The following is a 22,981-nucleotide window of genomic DNA, read 5'->3' as shown; positions in this document are numbered from 1 at the left end:
TGAGCAAGCAATATTATGCTGTTTGGCAAGAAAACAAATAGATAAAAGCATTTGGTATGGGTTTTTAATCTATAGATGCCTTCTTAATAGTCTATATGCTCAGGGAGCCTTTTCACTTCTGTTAACTACACTGATAAAATAATTGAATATAGATACAAATCAAAATTTACAAGCTAATGGATAATACATACCACAGAGATAGATTAGGAATATTATGTTATTTAGTTTGTAGAAGAGAGTATAAGAGATAACTTTATACATAGGTTTCAAGTAAATGAAGGTATTTCCCTGAGGTGTCCAGCATTGGACATTTGTAGAAGGATAAGTGGAATATTGATTAATCTTTGTAAGAGATATTAGGCTAGAGAAAATTCTTTTCGTTGAAGATTGCTGAATTGAGTAACCTCAGAAAGTCTTAACAATGAAATTAATGAATTGTTTGCATGGATGAAAAAAGTTGTGTCATTTATAGAGTTGAAAAATGAATGGCTCTGCAAAATATTGTAGTTTGTGCTGAAAGATGGTGACAGTTCCTTATTTATGCATTTGCATTTTTTTTTTTTTACTGAGACTTTTAAAGGTGAGGAGGGGTACCATAGACTAATGCACAAACTGTATTATAGCTTATTCCTTAAAGGAAAGTATTTTAAAATACTCTAGGCCACAACTGCAGTCTTTGATATATATGAGCCATATTCTAAGAAGCCTTAAAAACCTCCACTATTTCATGTCCTGAGCCCAAACTGTCGAAGAAGGCATGGTTCCCTAGTGAATACTTGTGCACTAACTCATTTGAGGACAGAGTTCTTTTTGAAGCTCAGATACTCTGATTTTTCCCAGAGGACAGTTTGCTATTTCTACTTGACATTTCTTAGAAGAAAAATAGAAAGTGTAGCACCGTTAGTTTCCCACTGTAAAATGAGTAGATCATCATTATTTTGTATTTATTCTGGTCTTTTATTTTTTAAAACCAATCATACCTTTTTTTACATAATTAAAAGTACATTGCAGTCCAATATGAAAGGTAGACTTTAATTTTTCAGTGACTCAGTTTTTTGTTTTCCCATTTGAAGTCTTTATGGATTTAGACGAGTATAAAAAGAATTTAGGGCCTTCCCTGATGGCTCACAGAGAAGGCAATGGCACCCCACTCCAGTACTCTTACCTGGAAAATCCCGTGGACACAGGAGCCTGGTAGGCTACAGTCCATGGGGTCGCTAAGAGTCGGACACGACTGAGAGACTTCACTTTCACTTTTCACTTTCATGCATTGGAGAGGGAAATGGCAACCCACTCCAGTGTTCTTGCCTGGAGAATCCCAGGGACGGGGGAGCCTGGTGGGCTGCCGTCTATGGGGTTGCACAGAGTCGGACACGACTGAAGGGACTTAGCAGCAGCTGGTGGCTCAGATAGTAAAGAATCTGTCTGCAATGCGAGAGATGCAGGTTTAATCCCTGAGTCAGGAAGACCCCTGGAGAAGGGCAGGGCAACCCACTCCAGTGTTCTTTTATTATTTAATTTATTTATTTTTTTATTGAAAGATCATTTCTTTACAGAATGTTGTGGTTTTCTGTCATACATCAACAAGAATCAGCCATAGTTAAACCCATGTCCCCTTCCTCCCGAACTTCCCTCCCATCTCTCTCCTCATCCCACCTTTCTAGATTGTCCCAGAACCCCTGTTTGAGTTCCCTGAGTCATACAGCAAATTCCCATTGGCATCTATTTTACATATGGTATTGTAAACTTCCGTGTTACGCTCTCCATACATCTCATCCTCTCACTTCTACCCTACCCCCGTGTCTATAGGTCTGTTCTCTATGTCTGTTTCTCCATTTTTGCCCTGAAAATAAATTTATCAGTACCATCTTTTTAGATTCCATATATTTGCATAAGTATACTATGTTAAGAATCCACCTGCAATGCAGGAGACCTGGGTTCAGTCCCTGGGTTGGGAAGATCCCCTGGAGAAGGGGACAGCTACCCACTCCAGTATTCTGGCCTGGAGAATTCCATCTACTGTATAGTCCATGGGGTGGCAAAGAGCTGGACACGGCTGAGAGACTTTCACAGTATTTATATATCTCTTTCTGACTTACTTCTTACTTACTTATTACTTTATATAATAAGCTCTAGGTGGCAATGACACCCCACTCCAGTACTCTTGCCTGGAAAATCCCATGGATGGAGGAGCCTGGAAGGCTGCAGTCCATGGGGTCGCTAGAGTCGGACACGACTGAGTGACTTCACTTTCACTTTCCACTTTCATGCATTGGAGAAGGAAATGGCAACCCACTCCAGTGTTCTTGCCTGGAGAATCCCAGGGACAGGGGAGCCTGGTGGGCTGCTGTCTATGGGGTCGCATAGAGTCGGACATGACTGACATGACTCAGCAGCAGGTTCATCTACCTCATTAGAACTGTCTCAAATGTGTTCCTTTTTTGGCTGAGTAGTATTCCATTGTATATATGTACCACAGCTTCTTTGTCCATTCATCTGTCGATGGCCATCTGGGTTGCTTCCATGTTCTAGCTATTGTAAATAGTGCTGCAGTGAACATTAGGGTACATGTGTCTTTTTCAATTTTGGTTTCCTCAGGGTTATATGTCTAGGAGTGGAATTGCTGGATCATACGGTGGTTTTATTCCTAGCTTTTTAAGGAGTCTCCACACCGTCTTCCATAGTGGCTGTGTCAGTTTACATTTCCACCAGCAGTGCAAAAGTTCCCTTTTCTTCCATACCCTCTCCAGGATTTATTGTTTGTAGAGTTTTTGATGATGGCCATTCTGACTGGTGTGAGGTGGTATCTCATTGTAGTTTTGATTTGCATTACTCTGATAATGAGTGATGTTGAGCATCTTTTCATGTGTTTGTTAGCCATCTGTATGTTTTCTTTGGAGAAATGTCTTTTTTAGGTCTTTTCCCCACTTTTTGATTGGGCTGTTTTTTTTTTTTTTTTTTCCTGGTATTGACTTGTATGAGCTGCTTATATAGTTTGGAAATTAATTCTTTGTCAGTTGTTTCATTTACTGTTATTTTCTCACATTCTGAGGTTTGTCTTTTCACCTTGTTTGTAGTTTCCTTTGCTGTGCAAAAGCTTTTGAATTTAATTAGGTCCCACTTGTTTATTTTCGTTTTTATTTCCATTACTCTAGGAGGTGGGTCATAGAAGATCTTGCTTTGATTTATGTCACTGAGTATTCTGCCTGTGCTTTCCTCTTAAGAGTTGTATAGTTTTTGGTCTAACATTTATGTCTTTAACCCATTTTGAGTTCCTCTTTGTGTATGGGGTTAGGAAAGTCTGATTTCATTCTTTTACATTAAGCTGTCCAATTTTCCCAGCACTACTTATTGAAGGGGATGTCTTTATTCCATTATATATTCTTGCCTCCATGTAAAAAATAAGGTAACCATAGATGTGTGAGTTTATTTCTGGATTCTCTGTTTTGTTCCATTGGTCTATATTTCTGTTTTTGTGCCTGTACCATACTGTCTTGATGACTGTAGTTTTGTAGTATAGTCTGAAGTCAGGAAGGTTGATTCCTCCAGCTCCATTCTTGTTTCTCAAGACTGCTTTGACTATTCAGGATCTTTTGTGTTTCCATATGAATTGTGAAATTTTTTGTTCTGTGAAAATTTTTAGTTCTGTGAAAAATGCCATTGGTAGTTTAATAGGAATTGCACTGAATCTGTGGATTGCATCTGGTAGTATAGTTGTTTTCACAGTATTGATTCTTCCTACCCAAGAACATGGAATATTTCTCCATGCGTTTAGGTCATCTTTGATTTCTTTCATCAGTGTCTTATAATTTTCCATATACATGTCTTTTGTCTTCTTAGGTAGGTTTATTCCTAGATATTTTATTCTTTTTGTTGCAATGGTGAATGGAATTGATTCCTTAATTCCTCTCCCTGATTTTTCATTGTTAGTATATTGGAATGGAAATGGTTTCTGTGTATTGACCTTGTATCCCATGAATATGCTGAATTCACTGATTGCCTTTAGTAATTTTCTGATAGTTTTGGGAGGGTTTTCTATGTATAGTATCATGTCATCTGCAAACAGTGAGAATTTTACATCTTCTCTTCTGATCTGGATTGCTTTTATTTCTTCTCTAATTGCTGTAGCTAGGACTTCCAAAACTATGTTCATTAATGGTGAGAGTGGATACCCTTGTCTTGTTCCTGTTCTTAGAGGGAATGCTTTTAGTTTTTCACTATTGAGATTAATGTTTGCTGTGGGCTTATCATATATGGCCGTCACTATGTTGAAGTAGATTCCTTCTATGCTCTATTTTTGAAGTATTTTTATCATAACTGGGTGCTGAACTTTGTCAGCTTTTTCTGCATCAGTTGAGATGATCATATGGTTTTTATCTTTCAGTTTGTTAATATAGTGTATCACATTGATTGATTTGCATATATTGAAGAATCCTTGCGTCCCTGGAATAAACTGGACTTGATCATGGTGTATGAGCTTTTTAATGTGTTTTTGAATTCTGTTTGCTAAAATTTTGTTGAGGATGTTTACATCTATGATCATCAGTGATTCAGTTTGGTTCAGTTCAATCGCTAGGTTGTGTCCAACTTTTTACAACCCCATAGATTGCAGCATGCCAGGCTTCCCTGTCCATCACCTACTTCTGAATTTTGCTCAAACTCATGTCCATCAAATCGGTGATGCCATCCAACCATCTCATCCTCTGTCTTCCCCTTCTCCTCCTGCCTTCAGTCGTGCCCAGTATCAGGCTCTTTTCCAATGAATCAGTTCTTTGCATCATGTGGCCAAGTTTCATTTTCAGCATCAGTCCTTACAATGAATATTCAGGATTGATTTGCTTTAGGATTGACTGGTTTGATCTCTATACAGTCGAAGGGACTCTCAAGAGTCTTCTACAACACTACAGTTCAAAAGCATCAATTTTTCAGTGCTTAGCTTTATTTATGGTCCAGCTCTCACATCCATACATGACTACTGGAAAAACCATAGCTTTGACTAGAGGGACCTTTGTTGGCAAAGTAATGTCTTTGCTTTATAATATGCTGTCTAGGTTGGTCATAGTTTTTCTTCCAAGAAGCAGATGTCTTTTAATTTCATGGCTGCAGTCACCATCAGCAGTGATTTTGGAACCCCCCAAAATAAAGTCTCTGACTATTTCTGTTGCTTCCCCATCAATTTGCCATGAAGTGATGGACTGGATGCCATGATCTTAGTTTTCTGAATGTTGAGTTTTAAGCCAACTTTTTCACTTTCCTCTTTCACTTTCATCAAGAGGCTCTTCATTTCTTTTTGCTTTCTGCCATAAGGGTGGTGTCATCTGCATATCTGAGGTTATTGATATTTCTTCCAGCTGTCTTGATTCCAGCTTGTGTTTCATCCAGCCTGGCATTTCGCATTATGTATTCTGCATATAAGGTAAATAAGCAGGGTGACAATATACAGCCTTGAAGTATTCCTTTCCCGATTTGGAACCTGTCTGTTGTTCCATGTCCAGTTCTAACTGTTGCTTCTTGACCTGCATACAGCTTTCTCAGGAGGCAGGTAAGGTGGTCTGGTATTCCCATCTCTTTAAAAATTTTCCACAGTTTGCTGTGATCCACACAGTTGAAGGCTTTGGTGTAGTTAATAAAGCAGAATTAGGTGTTTTTCTGGAACTCTCTTGCTTTCCTCGATGGTCCAACGGATGTTGGCAATTTGATCTCTGGTTCCTCTGGCTTTTCTAAATCTAGCTTGAACATCCCAGGAAGTTCACAGTTCATGTACTGTTGAAGCCTGGCTTGAAGAATTTTGAGCATTACTTTGCTAGTGTGTGAGATAAGTGCAATTGTGCAGGAATTTGAGCATTCTTTGGCATTGCCTTTCTTTGGGATTGGGATGAAAACTGACCTTTTCTGGTCCTGTGGCCACTGCTGAGTTTTCCAAATTTGCTGGCATATTGAGTGCAGCACTTTCACAACATCATCTTTTAGAATTTGAAATAGCTCAACTGGAATTCCATTACCTCCACTAGCTTCGTTTGTAGTGATGCTTCCTAAGGGCCACTAAACTTCACATTCTAAGATGTCTGGCTCTATGTGAGTGATTACACCACTGTGGTTTTCTGGATCATGAAGATCATTTTTATACAGTTCTTCTGTGGATTGTTGCCACCTCTTCTTAATATCTTCTGCTTCTGTTAGGTCCATACCATTTCTGTTCTTTATTGTGCCTAACTTTACATGAAATGTTCCCTTGGTATCTTTAATTTTCTTGATGAGATCTCTAGTCTTTCCCATTCTATTGTTTTCCTCTATTTCTTTACACTGATCACTGAAGAAGGTTTTCTCATCTCTCCTTGCTATTCTTTGGAACTCTGCATTCAGATGGATATATCTTTCCTTTTCTCCTTTGCCTTTCACTTCTCTTCTTTTCTCAGCTATTTGTATGGCCTCCTGAGATCACCATTTTGCCTTATTGCATTTCTTTTTCTTGGGGATGGTCTTGATCACTGCCTCCTGTACAATATCACCATCTGTCCATAGTTCTTCAGGCACTCTATCAGATCTAATCCCTTGAATCTGTTTCTCACTTACAGTGTATAATCATTAGGGATTTGATTCAGGTCATACTTGAATAGTCTGTTGGTTTTCCCTACTTTCTTCAATTTAAGTCTGAATGTGGCAATAAAGAGTTCATGATCTGAGCCACAGTCAGCTCCCAGTCTTGTTTTTGCTGTCTGTATAGAACTTCTCCATCTTTAGCTGCAAATAATATAATCAGTTTGTTACTGGTATTGACCATCTGTTGACGTCCATGTGTAGAGTCATCTTCTGTGTTGTTGGAAGAGGGTGTTTACTATGACCAGTGCGTTCTCTTGGCAGAACTCTGTTAACCTTTGCCCTACTTCATTTTTGCACTTCAAGGCCAAACTTGCCTGTTACTCCAGGTATCTCTTGACTTCCTACTTTTGCATTCCAGTGCCCTATGATTAAAAGGACGTATTTTGGGGCTGTTAGTTCTAGATGGTCTTGTAGGTCTTGTAGAACCATTCAGCTTCAGCTTCTTCAGCATTACTGGTTGGGGCATAGACTTGGATTAGTGTGATATTGAATGGTTTGCCTTGGAAACGAACAGAGATCATTCTCTTGTTTTTGAGATTGCATCCAGTACTGCATTTCAGACTCTTTTGTTGACTATGAGGGCTACTCCATTTCTTCTAAGGGATTTTTGCACACAGTAGTAGATATAGTGGTCATCTGAATTAAATTTGCTCATTCCAGTCCATTTTATTTCACTGATTCTAAAATGTTGGTGTTCACTCTTGCCATCTCCTGTTTGATCACTTCCAGTTTACCTTGATTCATGGACCTAACACTTGAAGTTCCTATGCAATATTGTTCTTTACAGCATCGGACTTTACTCCTACCACCAGTCACATTCACAGCTGGGTGTTGTTTTTGCTTTGGCTCCATCTCTTTATTCTTTCTCTTAAGTGATACTGGCCTGTAATTTTCTTTTTTTGTTTTGTCTTTGCCTGATTTTGGTATCAGAATGATTGTGGCCTCATAGAATGAGTTTTGAAGTATTCCTTCTTCTGCAACATTTTGGAAGAGTTTCAGAAAAATGGGCATTAGCTCTTCTGTAAATGTTTGATAGAATTCCCCTGTGAAGCCATCTCACCCTGGGCTTTTGTGTTTTTGGAGATTTTTGATCACAGTTTCAATTTCAATATTTGTAATTGGGTTTTTCATAATTTCTATTTCTTCCTGGTTCAGAGTTGAGAGGTTGAACTTTTCTAAGAATCTGTCCTTTTCATCTAGGTTGTCCATTTTATTAGCATATAGTTGCTCATATTATTCTCTTATGATGCTTTGTGTTTCTGTGTTGTCTATTTTAACCTCTCCTTTTTCATTTCTAATTTTGTTGATTTTATTTTTCTCCCTTTTTTTCTTGATGAGTCTGGCTAGTGGTTTGTCAATTTTTTTTATCTTCTCATAGAACCAGCTTTTAGTTTTATTAATCTTTGCTGTTGTTTCCTACATTTCCTCTTCAATTATTTCTGCTCTGATCTTTTTTTTTATTTTATTTTATTTTTAAACTTTACAAATTGTATTAGTTTTGCCAAATATCAAAATGAATCCGCCACAGGTATACATGTGTTCCCCATCCTGAACCCTCCTCCCTCCTCCCTCCACATACCATCCCTCTGGGTCGTCCCAGTGCACTAGCCCCAAGCATCCAGTATCGTGCATCGAACCTGGACTGGCAACTTGTTTCATACATGATATTATACATGTTTCAATGCCATTCTCCCAAATCTTCCCACCCTCTCCCTCTGCAACAGAGTCCATAAGACTGTTCTATACATCAGTGTCTCTTTTTTATGACTTATTTCCTACTGCTGACTTGAGGTTGTTTTGTTCTTCTTTTTCCAGCTGCTTTAGATGTAGACTTACATAATTCATTGCTTTTCTTGTTTCTTAAGGTAGGATTGTATCACTGTAAATTTCCCTCTTAGAACTGCTTTTGCTGAATCCCATTGGTTTTTGGTCGTCATGTTTTCATTGTCATTTGTTTCTAAAAATCTTTTGGTTTCCCTTCTTATTTCTTCAGTAACCTCTTCGTTATTTACTAATGGATTGTTTAATCTCCATGAGTTTGGGTTTTTTTGCAGTTTTTTTTTTTCCTGTAGTTGATATCTAGCCTCATTGCATCATGGTCAGAGAAGATACTTGATATGATTTCAGTTTTCTTAAATTTACTGAGGCTTGATTTGTGACCCAATATGTGGTATATCCTGAAGAATGTTCCATGTGCACTTGAGGATAAAGTGTATTCTTCTCCTTTTGGATGGAAAGTCCTGAAGATACCAATAATTACCTTTAAATGTAAAGGGATTAGATGCACCAATCAAGAGATACAGACTGACTGAATAGGTACAAAATCAAGACCCATGTGTATGCTGCCTACAAGTGACCCACTTCAGACCTACAGACACATACAGACTGAAGGTAAAAGGATGGAAAAAGATATTCCATGAGAATAGAAACCAAAAGAGAGCCAGAGTGACAATCCTTATTTCAGACAAAATTAACTTTAAAATAAAGAATATTATGAGAGAGAAAGAAGGACACTACATAATGATCAAGGGATCAATCCAAGACGAAGACATAACAATTGTAAATATTTATGCACCTAACATAGAAGCAACTCAATACATAAGGCAGACATTTAGAGGGATAAGAGGGGAAAATCAACAATAACACAACAATAGTAGGGGTTTTTAACACCCCACTCACACAAATGGACAGTTCATTAAGACAGAGAATCTTACACACATATACACAAATAGAATTTATAATAGGTTATATAGTAATTTTCAAAAAACATAAGGAATTCTTAAGTTGCTTTAGGTAGAAAGGCATTCTCAATTTTAGTGTATATTGATGCTGTAAAACAGTATTCCAAGATATATTCTCAGATTGTAGGTTCTGGGATGTACAATTGAAAGAATATTTTTTGAGTGCCTCACATGCTCTTAACAGTCTTTCTCTTGGTTCTGGCCAGAAACAACTTCCTAAAAGAGGTTAATTTTTCTATAGCATTTACTTTTTTTCCCCCTTCTGTTTGACCTCTGGAAACATGTACAGTGCTATATGAATGTGGCCAAGCTTGTCTGATCTTGCTGAATATACTCAGAATTATGCCTGCTTGACCTGTGTAGAATTATGCTTGGGTAACAGTTTGGTTATAGAAAGTTGAAAGGCCATAGTTGTTGGTTTATGTGATACGTATGTAAATGCTGTTGCTTTTCAGTCTGTTTTGGGGGCAATTTACATCTTTTTACCCATGGGCTGTATATATGCTGATTATTTTCTTTCATAGTTTATTTTTATATGACTCTTGAAATGGATTCAGATTTACTAGATCTTAATAGGAGAAAGAAAATCATTGAGTTAAGGGAAGAGTGAAGAGCATAGGTTAACAGAAATTCTTATATTACGATTTTATTAGGTTGCTGTCTCAAGATTGGAACTATAGCTTGAAATACAACATTTGAGTTTTGGTATTATCAGATTAGTGCTTTATAACTGAGGTGTGTATACCATATTAATTATGTGTGTTTTTTAAACTTTTTATTTTAATTACATGATTTTTATTAAAAACAATTACTGAGTATTTGCTACATGATGATCTACTTTTGCAAAGCATTTGTGGTAGAGAAAATCAGTTTTTGTTATAATATGTTATACCTCATTTTTTCTACTACTTTTGAAAGTAGTTGATTAAGATGTAACAAAGGAAACTGGATAATATTGAGTGATATTTTATGCTAGCTCTTGCAGAGCCAGAAATTACATCTTTATTCACTCCATAGTATACCTTGGCCTCTAATTTTAATATATTGAATAATTATACAACTATTAAAACTATCATCTTGTTATAAAAAAGCTGCAATAAAATAAAATCCCTGTTTGATACTCCCCCTCCTTCTCCATACACACACTGTTTATGTTAGGGTAGAGTTTGTTTATTTTTAACTTTTCATTTTGAAATTATTTATGGCTTAGAGAAAAGTTGCAAAGGTAGAATTTCCATATATTCTTTACTCCTCTTTCCATACTATTAACATTTGCATTACCATAGTACAGTTATCTGGAGAAGGCAATGGCAACCCACTTCAGTACTCTTGCCTGGAAAATCCCATGAATGGAGGAGCCTGGTAGGCAGTACATGGGGTCACAAAGAGTCGGACACGACTGAGCGACTTCACTTCACTCACTTCATACTTTATCACTGGAGAAGGACATGGCAACCCACTCCAGTATTCTTGCCTAGAGAATCCCATGGACAGAAGAGCCTGGTGGGCTGTGGTCCATGGGGTTGCAGAGAGTTGGACACGACCGAAGTGCCTGAGCATGAGTACAGTTATCAATACTAAGAAATAACCAGTAGTGCAGTACTATCAACTGAAATAGAGACTTTATTTTACCAATCTCATGTCACTGATAGCATTTTTCAATTCAATGTGTTAGTCACTTAGTCATCTCTGGCTCTTTGTGACCCCATGGACTGTAGCCCACCAGGCTCCTTTGTCCATGGAATTCTCCAGGCAAGAATACCGGAGTAGGTGGCATTCACTTCTCCAGGGGATCTTCCCCACCAAGGAATCAAACCTGGGCCTCCTGCATTGTAGGCAGATTTTTTACCATCTGAGCTACTAGGGAAGTCTCATTCAGTAGCTCACATAACATTTAGTATCTCACATCATATTTATTTGTCGCATCTCCTTAGTCTTCTCTAATCTGTGATAGTTTTTTGATGCTTCATAACCTTGACACTAATCAGATATTTTGTTCACTGTCTTTCAATATGGATTTGTCTAGTGTTTTCTCTTTATTAGATTCAGATTATGCATTTTTGGTAAGAATATCAGAGAAGTGATGTGTCTTTCCAGTATGTCATAGCAAGGTCTACCTGAAAAATTGATATGTCTTTTTCCTGATAATACTAACCTTGATCACTTGATTAAGGACTGATGCTGAAGCTGAAACTCCAGTACTTTGGCCACCTAATGCAAAGGACTGACTCATTTGAAAAGACCCTGATCCTGGGAAAGATTGAAGGCGGGAGGAGAAGGGGACAACAGAGGATGAGATGGCTGGATGGTATCACCAACTTGATGGATATGACTTTGAGTAAGCTCCAGGAGTTGGTGATGAACAGGGAAGCCTGGCATACTGCAGTCCATGGGGTCACAAAGAGTCGACATGACTGAGTGACTGAACTGAATTGAACCTAATTAAGGTGGCTTCTGCCAGGTTTTCCCCCTGTTAAGTTTTTCTCTTTTTAAATTAATACCAAGTTAAATAAGGAGGTCATTAGACTTAGGAGGCTTTAATGCCTTAGTAGCCTAAATAAGCAAACCAAAACCTGTATATATATCAGTGCTTTAATGTTAAGAAATCAAACACATCACAAACAGCCACCTAGGCTTTCCTAAATAAGGCAGCTGCTTACACAGTAGCCAAGAAAATACTCTCCTTGCTTGGCTTCCAACTCCTCTCTATAAAAATCTCTTTCCTGGTTCCTGTAGGTAATGTAATAATGCCTCAGTTTATTTCTTAATATTAATAAATGTCATGGTTTTATGGGTTATTGTCTAAACGTATTTATTTTGTTGTTAAAATTGTTCCAGCTTTGAAAATTGGGAGATGTTAGGAGAAAAAGAGTTTTCAAAAATAAATTGAGACATATTATATTTTTAAGACTTTATTTGAGCAAAAATCCAATAGTTAAGCCCTAAACTGAAAGTGGTGAGGAGGCCTTTATGCTCAAGAGTGAGGGGAGAGACTTTATTATAGAGCAGGCTCAGAAGCAAAGCAAGAGAAGTATTTGATTGGCTGTAACTTCGTGGTGGTGGTTTAGTTACTAAGTCGTGTCTGACTCCTGTGACCCCATGGACAGAAGAGCCTGGCAGGCTACAGTGCATGAAATTCTCCAGGCAACAATACTGGAGTGGGTTGCCATTTCCTTCTCCAGGGGATCTTCCCAACCCAGGAATCGAACCCTGGTCTACTGTATCATAGGCGGATTCTTTACCAAATGAGCTACAAGACTGTAGCTTACGTGGTTGCCTTATTTGGGAAAAAGTAGGTGGATGTTTGTGATAGGTGGTTCTTAGATTTTGATTTCTTCACCTTGAGGCATTATAGGCATAGATTTAGCTTACTTAAGTAGGCTGCTAAGGTACTAGAAGCACCTCAGTCTAATGGTCTCCTTGATTAATTTATTTAACAGGAGCAAAACCAGATATATAAATATATTTAAATAATTGCAAAGCTAAGTGTAAATGGCTGTAGAGATTGTTACTCTCAACCTTACACTTAAAAATAAGGTGGAACAAACTGCAAGCTCTGGACGTTTCTTGAAACAGAGAGCTCAATTTAACCAACTCAAAATCTCCAGAGAGATGCATGCTTACAGGAAAAGATGAGATGTGAGCATTGGCTTATATGGGCAGACACCTCTGAAAATGCGTGAGAGCATTTCAGTTACATAGGCAACAAATTGGTAGAGGCCAGATGTGGGCAGGTTAGAATGGGGAGCCTCCGAGGGCAGCAAATATAGGAGCAGCTTGAGTTCTTTTGCAGAATATCTCCACAGGCCCCACTTGATGAGAGCTCTGTTGACCTATCCCTCTTGGCACAGGCCTGGGAGGAGGAACAGCAGTTGTTACAGAAAGGGCACAGAATATTTCCTGGATCCTTCTCCTGTATCTTTTCTATGTATCAATAACCATAAGTTTAGAAAGAGGGATTCCTTAAAGTACAGTCCTTATGATACTGGTAAAAACCACTGAGGCTGGGGATAGGCAGAAAATAACTTGGGGGCAGGACAGGGTTACATGCTGATATCAGAACTATGGAAAAGAGACAGAAGCACTTCTAAGACTCAGGTATGCAGGGTCTGATCAGCACAAGCCTAATGAGAATAATAGAGAACACCACTCCAATAATAGAGATTCCCATGTCTAGACTAATAAGTATCTAATAAAAGTAACAACTCACTACTAATGAGAACTTCACAAGATACAGACCCCTCTAGAAGGGAAGACCAAAAGCTAAGTGTGGAGCAGACATTGCGGAAACATCTGGTCCACCTGAGGGGGTGTATCCCTAGAGAGATTTGAGGCCTGTGGTATACTGAGGGTAACGATGGGAACAGTAAAGCTTAAACCTGCCTAACAAGATAGATAAACACACCTCCATGCTACACACATGCTTAACATGTGATAGATAAACACACCCCCATGCTACACACCTGGCCAGAGGAAGTCTGCCATTGCCAAGCATAGAGACTATTTGCCTCAGTCTCTACTGTCCTATTGAGGATATCCAGATACCAGTAAAACTGTGAGTATATGAAAAAGCAAGATAAAACATCATGTTGGAAAGAGATAAAGCAACAGAAGAAGCAGATGCAGGTGGAATGATCTGAGGTATTTAAAATGACTGATTAATATGTAAAAATCTGTATTAGTTATCTATGGCTACCTAACATAATCATAAAATTTTAACAGTTTAGAATACTAGTAAGCTTCCTAGAGGCCCTATTGTTTGAGAGAATTTGTGAGAACCAGTCTTAATCTCTTTAAAGTACTTTTTGTTTGACTCTATTGAGGCATCAACTTTGATCTTTTTAAGGCCTTAAACAGTAGTACCTTGGTTGTATCTCCACAGTTTGTTTTTCTTGGCAGTGTCCTGGTTTTTCAGTCTACTAAGAAAACATTTAATTTTAGCAGTTTTACTCTCTGGAGAGGCTGAGCATTTTTGAAACTGAAAATCCTGCCTCATTTTTGTTTCAATAGCCTTTCCTTCAACTTCTCTCTCGCTCTTCTCCCAATTTACTATAAACACAAGGATGAAACCAGCCAGCACTTTCAACACTTTACTTGGAAGCCTCCTTAGGTAGATCAATTACTCAGTTTATTAAGCATATTTCCTCCTTTCCCTATTTCTAAGGATGTTGGTAAATTTTCTGCCATCACATGTCGTACTTCTCTTCCTACAGTTTCTAGGTGTGTCTTGGGACTGAGTTTCTAGAGGCCTCCCTTAGTTTTTTTTCCAAGGGCCTTTCCATATGGTAGATTATGACTTGGCAACTGGCTCCTATCAGAGTGAGACAAAATAATTAAAAACAAAAGTCACTATATTTTGGTAACCTAATTTCAGAAGTTATATTTAGTCAGTTTGGGGGAGGGAATTAAAGAATAGCAAGAGGCAGGGATTACTGGGACCCATTTTAGAGGCTGGCTATCACAGTAACATTGTGATTTTCCTGAATTTACTTGTTCTAATATATTTTCTGTGATTCCTTAATAATTTTACATATACAATCATACCATAAAATTTTACCTATTCCCAATCTGTATGCATTTTATTTTCTTTCATTATTGCACTGGCCACGGTCTCTAGTCATTATTAAACAGAGGTAGTAATTCTTGACACTCCTGATTTATTCCTGAAGTACAAGGAAGGGGACAGAGTGGGTTTTTTTCACCCTTACAGATATGTATATATGAGATGCTATATGTATATATACATATGTATTTTTGTACATATACATATGTATATATGATATGATATATGAGAAAAGAAGAAAGAAGGCAAAGAAGAAAGGGAAAGATATACCCAACTGAATGCAGAGTGCTATAAATATCGAGGAGAGATACCAAAGCCTTTTTAAGTGAATAGTGCAAGGAAATAGAGGAAAACAATAGAATGGGAAAGACTAGAGATCTCTTTAGGAAAATTGGGCACAATAAAGGTCAAAGATGGCACAATAAAGGACAGAAATGGCAAGGACCTAAAAGAAGCAGAGGAGATTAAGAAGAGGTGGCAAGAATACACAGAAGAACGGTACTAGAAGAAGTATACATAGAAGATGTATAACTATATTATACTTGTTTATCCAGTAGTTATGTACAGATGCAAGAGTTAGACCATAAAGAAGGCTGTACCGAAGATTTGCTGCTTTCGAATTGTGGTGCTGTAGAAGACTCTTGAGAGTCCCTTGGACTCCAAGGAGATCAAATGAGTCAGTCCTAACAGAAATCAACCCTGAATATATTTATTGGAAGGACTGATGCTAAAGGTCTAATACTTTGGCCACCTGATGAGAAGAGCTGACTCACTGGAAAAGACCCTGATGCTGGGAAAGATTGAAGGCATAAGGAGAAGGGGGCAGCAGAAGATGAGATGGTTAGATGGCATCACTGACTTAATGGACATGAGTTTGAGCAAACTCTGGGAGATAATGAAGGACAGGGAAGCCTGGTGTGCTGCAGTTCATGGAGTCACAGAGTCGGACGTGACTTAGCAACTGAATGACAATAGATACGGTGTTTTAAGGGTATTCCTTATTAGACTGAAGAAATTCCTTTAGTTCCTAAATTGTAGAAGAGTTTTTATGCCTTTTTTGCATTTAGAGATGATCATGTAAGATTTCTCCTTTATTCTCTTATATATCATACTGCTTCTTATGCTTTGTTCCTTGAAAATGTGTTTTAGGTCTTTTAAAACATGAATTTTTATTAATTTTCTCTCTACCTAATCTTTCATCTTGTATTCAGATTCATTTTTGTCATTTCCATTTTTGATATCTAAACTATTATATTAATTTTAGGGGAAATCATGTTTTCTACCTTTTATCTCAGATTTCTTATTTCACCTGGAGTCTTTAACCACTTACACTTAAAGGGAAAGAAAGTTATTCCTTAATAGAAATAGAATATGCAGTTCAATTCTCTTTTATTTTTTTGAAGTCAAACTCTCTTTTTAATTAATTGCTTATTTATTTTTGGTTGTGCTGGGTCTTCACTGCAGCGTGCAGGCTTTCTCTAGTTGCAGTGAGCATGGGTTACTCTTTGTTGTGATGCATGGGCTTCTCATGACGATGCCGTCTCTCGTTGCGGAGCACAAGCTCTAGGCACACGAGGCTCAGGAGTTGCAGCGCATGAGCACAGTAGCTGCAGCTTGTGGGCTCTAGAGCACGTGCTCAGCAGTTGTGGTGCTCGGGCTTAGTTGACCCATGGCATGTGGAGTCTTATCGGACCAGAAATTGAACCCATGTCCCCTGAATTGGCAGGTAGATTCTTAACCACTGGACCACCAGGGAAATCCTGATTCTTTTTAAGATTTTCTATTTTTTCACTTTTTAAAATTGAAGTATTGTCTGTACAATATTGTATGTTTCAAAAGTACAACATAGTAATTCACAACTTTAATGGTTATATTCTATTGACTTTATTATGATACATTACCTGTAATTCCTTGTGTTGTGCATTATATCCTTGTAGCTTATTTATTTTTAAAGTAATAGTTTGTACTTCTAAATCCTTTACCCCTTGCTTGCCCTTCCTCCCTTCCCTCTCCCCTTCCCTTTCCTCGTTGGTAACCACTAGTTTGTTCTGAGTATCTGTGAGTTTCTTTCTTTTTTGCTATATTCTCTGGTGTTATATTTTTTTAGATTCCACATGTAAGGTGATATCGTACATATTTGTCATTTTTTGGTTTATTTCACTTAGAATAATATCTTCCAAATCTATTTATGTTGTCACAAATGGCAAAGTCACATTTTTTTATGTCTGAATAGTGTTCCATTTTGATAATCAAGTGATACATAGACTTGCACTTTTTTCATACATGTTTACCATGTCTTATTTATGCATTCTGGACGCGTAAGTTGCTTCCATATCTTGGCATTTATAAATAGCACTTCAGTGAACACCAAGGTGCATGCATCTTTTCAAATTAGTGTTTTTGAGAAACCTTTATAGTATTTTGCACAGTAACTGTACCAATTTACATTCCCACCAGCAGTATATGAAGGTTGTCTTTTCTCTGTATCCTTGATAACTTTTGTTACTTGTTTTCTTATCAGTGATAGCCATTCTGAAAAGTGTGATATCTTACTGTGGCTTAAATTTGCATTTCCCTGATAATTAGCAATGTTTAGAATCTTTTCTATGTGCCTCTTGGCCATCTGTATGTCTTCTTTGGAAAAATGTCTATTCAGATCTCCTGACCTTTTTTTAATCAGGTTTTTTTTGATGTTGTATGAGCTGTTTATTTGAATATTAACCCCTTATCAGGTATATCTTTTGCAAATATTTTGTCCCATTCAGTAGATTGTCTTTTTATTTTGTGGATGGTTTCCTTTGCTGTGCAAAAGCTTGTAAGTTTAATTAGATCCCATTTGTTTATTTTTGCTTTTGTTTCTTTTGTTTTAGAGGATAGATCCTTAAATATTGTTAGGATCTTGCCAAAGTGGTTGCGGCTATTATTTCTTCTAGGAGTTTTATGGTCCCCTGTATTACATTTAGGTCTTTAATCCATTTCGAGTTTATTTTTGTATATGGTGTTAGAAAATGTTCTAATTACTTTGTTTTGCATGTAGTTGCCTAGTTTTCCCAGGTCCATTTACTAAAGAGACTGTTTTTTATCCTTTGTATATTCTTGCCTCTTTTGTTGTAGATTAACTGACCGTAAGTGCATAGGTTTATTTATCAATTCTTTATTCTGTTCCACTGATCTGTGTGTATTTTTTCCTTTGAGGCCCATTCTGTTTTGATTAGTGTAGTTCTGTATTAATGGTATAGTCTAAAGTAAGAGTGTGTTGCCTCCAGCTCTATTCTTTTTCAAGATTGTTTTGGCTATTCAAGGTCTTTTGTGTTTCCATAGAGTTTTTTAAATTATTTGTTCTAGTTCTTGGAAAATGCCCTCTGTATTTTGATAGAGATTGCATTGAATCTGTAAAGTGCCTTGGGTAGTACAGTCATTTTAACAATATTAATTCTTCCAGTCCATGAACATCGCATATCTTTCCATTTGTTTGTGTTGTCCTCAATTTCTTTCATCAGTGTCTTACGGTTTTTTGAGTACAGAAACCATTTTATTGTTTTAGTTGCTCAGTCATATCCAACTCTTTGCACCCCATGGACTGTAGCCCGCCAGGCCCCTCTGTCCATGGGGTTTCTCAGGCAAGATTATTGGCTTGGGTTGCCATTTCCAGGGAAGATCACATCCCTGGGATCTTCCTGACTCAGGGATCAAACCCATGTCTCCTGCATTGGCAGGCAAATTCTTTACCTCTGAGCCACCAGGGAAGCCCCATTTTGCCTCTTCAGTTCAGTTCAGTTCAGTTCAGTCGCTCAGTCATGTCCAACTCTGCGACCCCATGAATCACAGCAACGCCAGGCCTCCCTGTCCATCACCAACTCCCGGAGTTCACTCAGACTCACGTCCATCGAGTCAGTGATGCCATCCAGCCATCTCATCCTCTGGCGTCCCCTTCTCCTCCTGCCCCCAATCCCTCCCAGCATCAGAGTCTTTTCCAATGAGTCAGCTCTTCACATGAGGTGGCCAAAGTTTTGGAGTTTCAGCTTTAGCATCATTCCTTCCGAAGAACACCCAGGGCTGATCTCCTTCAGAATGGACTGGTTGGATCTCCTTGCAGTCCAGGGGACTCTCAAGAGTCTTCTCCAACACCACAGTTCAAAAGCATCAATTCTTCAGCACTCAGCTTTCTTCATAGTCCAATTCTCACATCCATACATGACCACTGGAAAAACCATAGCCTTGACTAGACGAACCTTTGTGCCAAATTAATGTCTCTGCTTTTCAACATGCTATCTAGGTTGGTCATAACTTTTCTTCCAAGGAGTAAGCGTCTTTTAATTTCATGGCTGCAGTCACCATCTGCAGTGATTTTGGAGCCCAAAAAAATAAAGTCTGACACTGTTTCCACTGTTTCCCCATCTATTTCCCATGAAATGATGGGCCCAGATGCCATGATCTTCGTTTTCTGAATGTTCAGGTTTAGGCCCACTTTTTCACTCTCCTCTTTCACTTTCATCAAGAGGCTTTTGAGTTCCTCTTCACTTTCTGCCATAAGGGTGGTGTCATCTGCATATCTGAGTTTATTGACATTTCTTCTGGCAATCTTGATTCCAGCTTGTGCTTCTTCCAGCCCAGCATTTCTCATGATGTACTCTGCATATAAGTTAAATAAGCAGGGTGACAATATACAGGCTTGACATACTCCTTTTCCTATTTGGAACCGGTCTGTTGTTCCATGTCCAGTTCTAACTGTTGCTTCCTGACCTGTATACAGGTTTGTCAAGAGGTAGGTCAGGTGGTCTGGTATTCCCATCTCTTTCAGAATTTTCCACAGTTTATTGTGATCCACATAGTCAAAGGCTTTGGCATAGTCAATAAAGCAGAACTAGATGTTTTTCTGAAACTCTCTTGCTTTTTCGATGATCCAGCAGATGTTGGCAATTTGATCTCTGGTTCCTCTGCCTCTTAGGTTGGTTTATTCCTAATTTTTGAAAATCTGTTAATGCAGTTGTAAATGGGAATTTTTCCTTATTTTCTCTTTCTGAAGTTTGTTTGTATATAGAAATGTGACATATTTTGGAATATTATTTTTGTATGTTGCAGCTTTACTGAACTCATTGATGCGTTCTAGTAGTTTTTTAGTGATGTCTTTTGGATTTTCTGTATATTTTCATGTCATCTAGTTTTACTAGATGTATATTTACTGTATATTTCAAGTCATCTAATTCTTCCCAGTAATTCCTCTGATTTCTTTTTCTATTTTTTTTCTAGTGTATTCACAGAGTTGTACAGTCATTACCAAAATCAATTTTATAACATTCTCATTATATCAGAATCCATGTACCCATTACATCCTGTACCCATTAGCAGTCATTCTCACTTCTTACCAACCTTGCTGGCCTTAGACAGCCACTCTAGGTTTGTTTAGACAACAAAACTCACTGAGTTTTTGTCTCAGTGAATTTGCCTATTCTAGGTATTTCTTATAAACGAAATTATATGTATAATATGTTGTTCAGTCACTAAGTTGTCTCCAACTCTGCGACCCCATGAACTGCAGCACTCCTGGCTTCCCTGTCCTTCACCATCTCCCTGAGTTTGCTCAGACTCATGTGCGTTGAGTCAGTGATACCATCCAACTATCCCATCCTCTGTCGCCCCTTCTCCTCTTGCCCTCAAGCTTTCCCAAGATCATGGTTTTTTTCCAGTGAGTCAGCTCTTTGCATCAGGTGGCCAAAGTACTGGAGCTTCAGCATCAGTCCTTCCATTGAATATTCAGAGTTGATTTTCATTAGTATTGACTGGTTCAATCTCCTTGCTGTCCAACAGACTTGAGTCTTCTCCAGCACCACAATTTGAAAGAATTAGTTCTTCAATACTCAGCCTTCTTCATGGTCCAACGCTCACATCCATACATGACTACTGGAAAACCATAACTTTGACTATACAGATAATATACGTATAATATGTAGTCTTTTTAAACTAGTTTCTTTAACTTAGCATGATGACTTCAAGGTTTATTCCTGTGGCAGCATGTATTGGTGGAGAAGGCAATGGCACCCCACTCCAGTACTCTTGCCTGGAAAATCCCATGGATGGAGGAGCCTGGTGGGCTGCAGTCCATGGGGTTGCTAAGAGTCGGACATGACTGAGCAACTTCACTTTCACTTTTCACTTTCATGCATTGGAGAAGGAAATGGCAACCCACTCCAGTGTTCTTGCCTGGAGAATCCCAGGGACAGAGGAGCCTGGTGGGCTGCAGTCCACGGGGTTGCTAAGAGTCGGACATGACTGAGCAACTTCACTTTCACTTTTCACTTTCATGCATTGGAAAAGGAAATGGCAACCCACTCCAGTGTTCTTGCCTGGAGAATCCCAGGGACAGAGGAGCCTGGTGGGCTGCCATCTATGGGTTCGCACAGAGTCGGACACAACTGAAGCGACTTAGCAGCAGCAGCAGTAGCAGCAGCAGCATGTATTGGTACCCCATTTCTATTTATGCCAAATAATATTAGATTTCATAGATAGTACCACATTTAACTTATCTATTCATTTGTTGATGGAATTTGGATTATTTGTGCTTTCTGACCTTGGGTAATGCTGCTGTGAACATGTCTGTATAAGTTTTTGTGTGGACATAAGTTTTGTTTCTCTTGGATATATATCTAGGAATGCTGGTTGAAATAGTAACTCTTTATTTAACTTTTTGAAGAACTGCCAAACTATTTTCCAGAGTGGCTGCACTGTTTTCCATTTCCACCAGAAATCTATGAAGATTTTCATCTGTCCTCTTACCTAATAGCTGATAGTGTTGAACATCTTTCCATGTGCTTTTTGCCTATTTGTGTATCTTCTTTGAAGACATATCTATTCAGATCCTTTCAAATTAGGTTGTCTTCTTATTTTTGGCTTCTCAATATTCTTTATATATTCCATTTACAAGTCCTTTATCAGATATATTATTTGCAAAAATTTGATCCTATTCTTTGCATTGTTTTTTAATTTTGATAAAGTCCAATTTATTTTTTGTTTTTGTTGTTGCTTGTGTTTTTGGTGTTATATCAAAGAAACCATTGCCTAACTCAAGGTCATGAAGATTTATGCCTATGTTTTCTTACAAGAGTTTATAGTTTTTGCTCTCACATTTTGATCTTTAATTCATTTAGAGCTAATTTTTGTAAGTGATTTGAGTTATAGGGGCCCACATTTATTCTTTTGCATGTGTACAGAAAGTTATCCCTATACTACATGTTGAAAAGACAATTCTTTCTCTTCAATTATCTTGGTACTCTGAAAATTCAGTTTACTATAAAAGTGTTTATTTATGTTCTGTACACCTATATGTCTGTTCTTATGACAATACTGCAGTCTCTTGATTATTGGAGTTTTGAAGTAAGTTTTTAAATTGGCAAGTGTGAAATTCCCATGTTTTTCTCCTTTTCCAGGAATATTTTAGGTATTCTGAGTCGCTTTCATTTCTATATGAATTTAAGGATTGGATCAATTGTCAATTTCTGCAGATAAACCTGCTGAGATTTTAATAGAGATTGAGTTGAATTTGAAGATTGATGTGGGGAATATTGCCATCTTAACAATATTAAGTCTTCCAGTCATGAACATGGAATGTCTTTCCACTTATATAGGTGTTTAATTTCTTCACCATATTTTTATAGTTTTCAATGGACTCATCTTCCTTCTTCTCTTGAATTTATTCCTTTGTGTTTTCTATTTCTTGATGCAAATATTCATGGATTTTTTCCCTTAATTTTTTGGGAGGTTGTTTACTGCCTGTGTATAAACATATAATTGACTTTGTATATTAATCTTTTATGCTGTAACCTCACTGAACTCCTTTATTAGCTCTAATAGTTTTTAAGTGGGTATTTTAGATTTTCTGTATATAAAATGTCATATAAAATAGAAATGGTTTGACTTCTTCCTTTATAATCTAGACACCTTTTATGTCTTTTCCCTACCTAACTGCTGACTGTAATCTCTTAATATAAAGCAGAATTGAAGTAGCAGGAGCAGACATTTCTTGACTTGTTTGTGATCATAGGAGAAAAGCACAGTCTTATATATATATGTGTGTGTATGT

General features: G+C 37.8%; 1 protein-coding gene across 5 annotated transcripts in view; it reads left to right on the top strand.

Annotated features, from left to right (window-relative positions):
• KIAA1328 (KIAA1328 ortholog) overlaps positions 1–22,981 on the top strand; it is a 416,288-nt gene that overhangs the window by 36,126 nt on the left and 357,181 nt on the right. The window lies entirely within an intron of this gene.

Source organism: Bos mutus, chromosome 24, assembly GCF_027580195.1.
Source record: "Bos mutus isolate GX-2022 chromosome 24, NWIPB_WYAK_1.1, whole genome shotgun sequence".
Classification (NCBI taxonomy): Eukaryota; Metazoa; Chordata; class Mammalia; order Artiodactyla; family Bovidae; genus Bos; species Bos mutus.
This window is presented reverse-complemented; position numbering and strand designations above follow the sequence as displayed.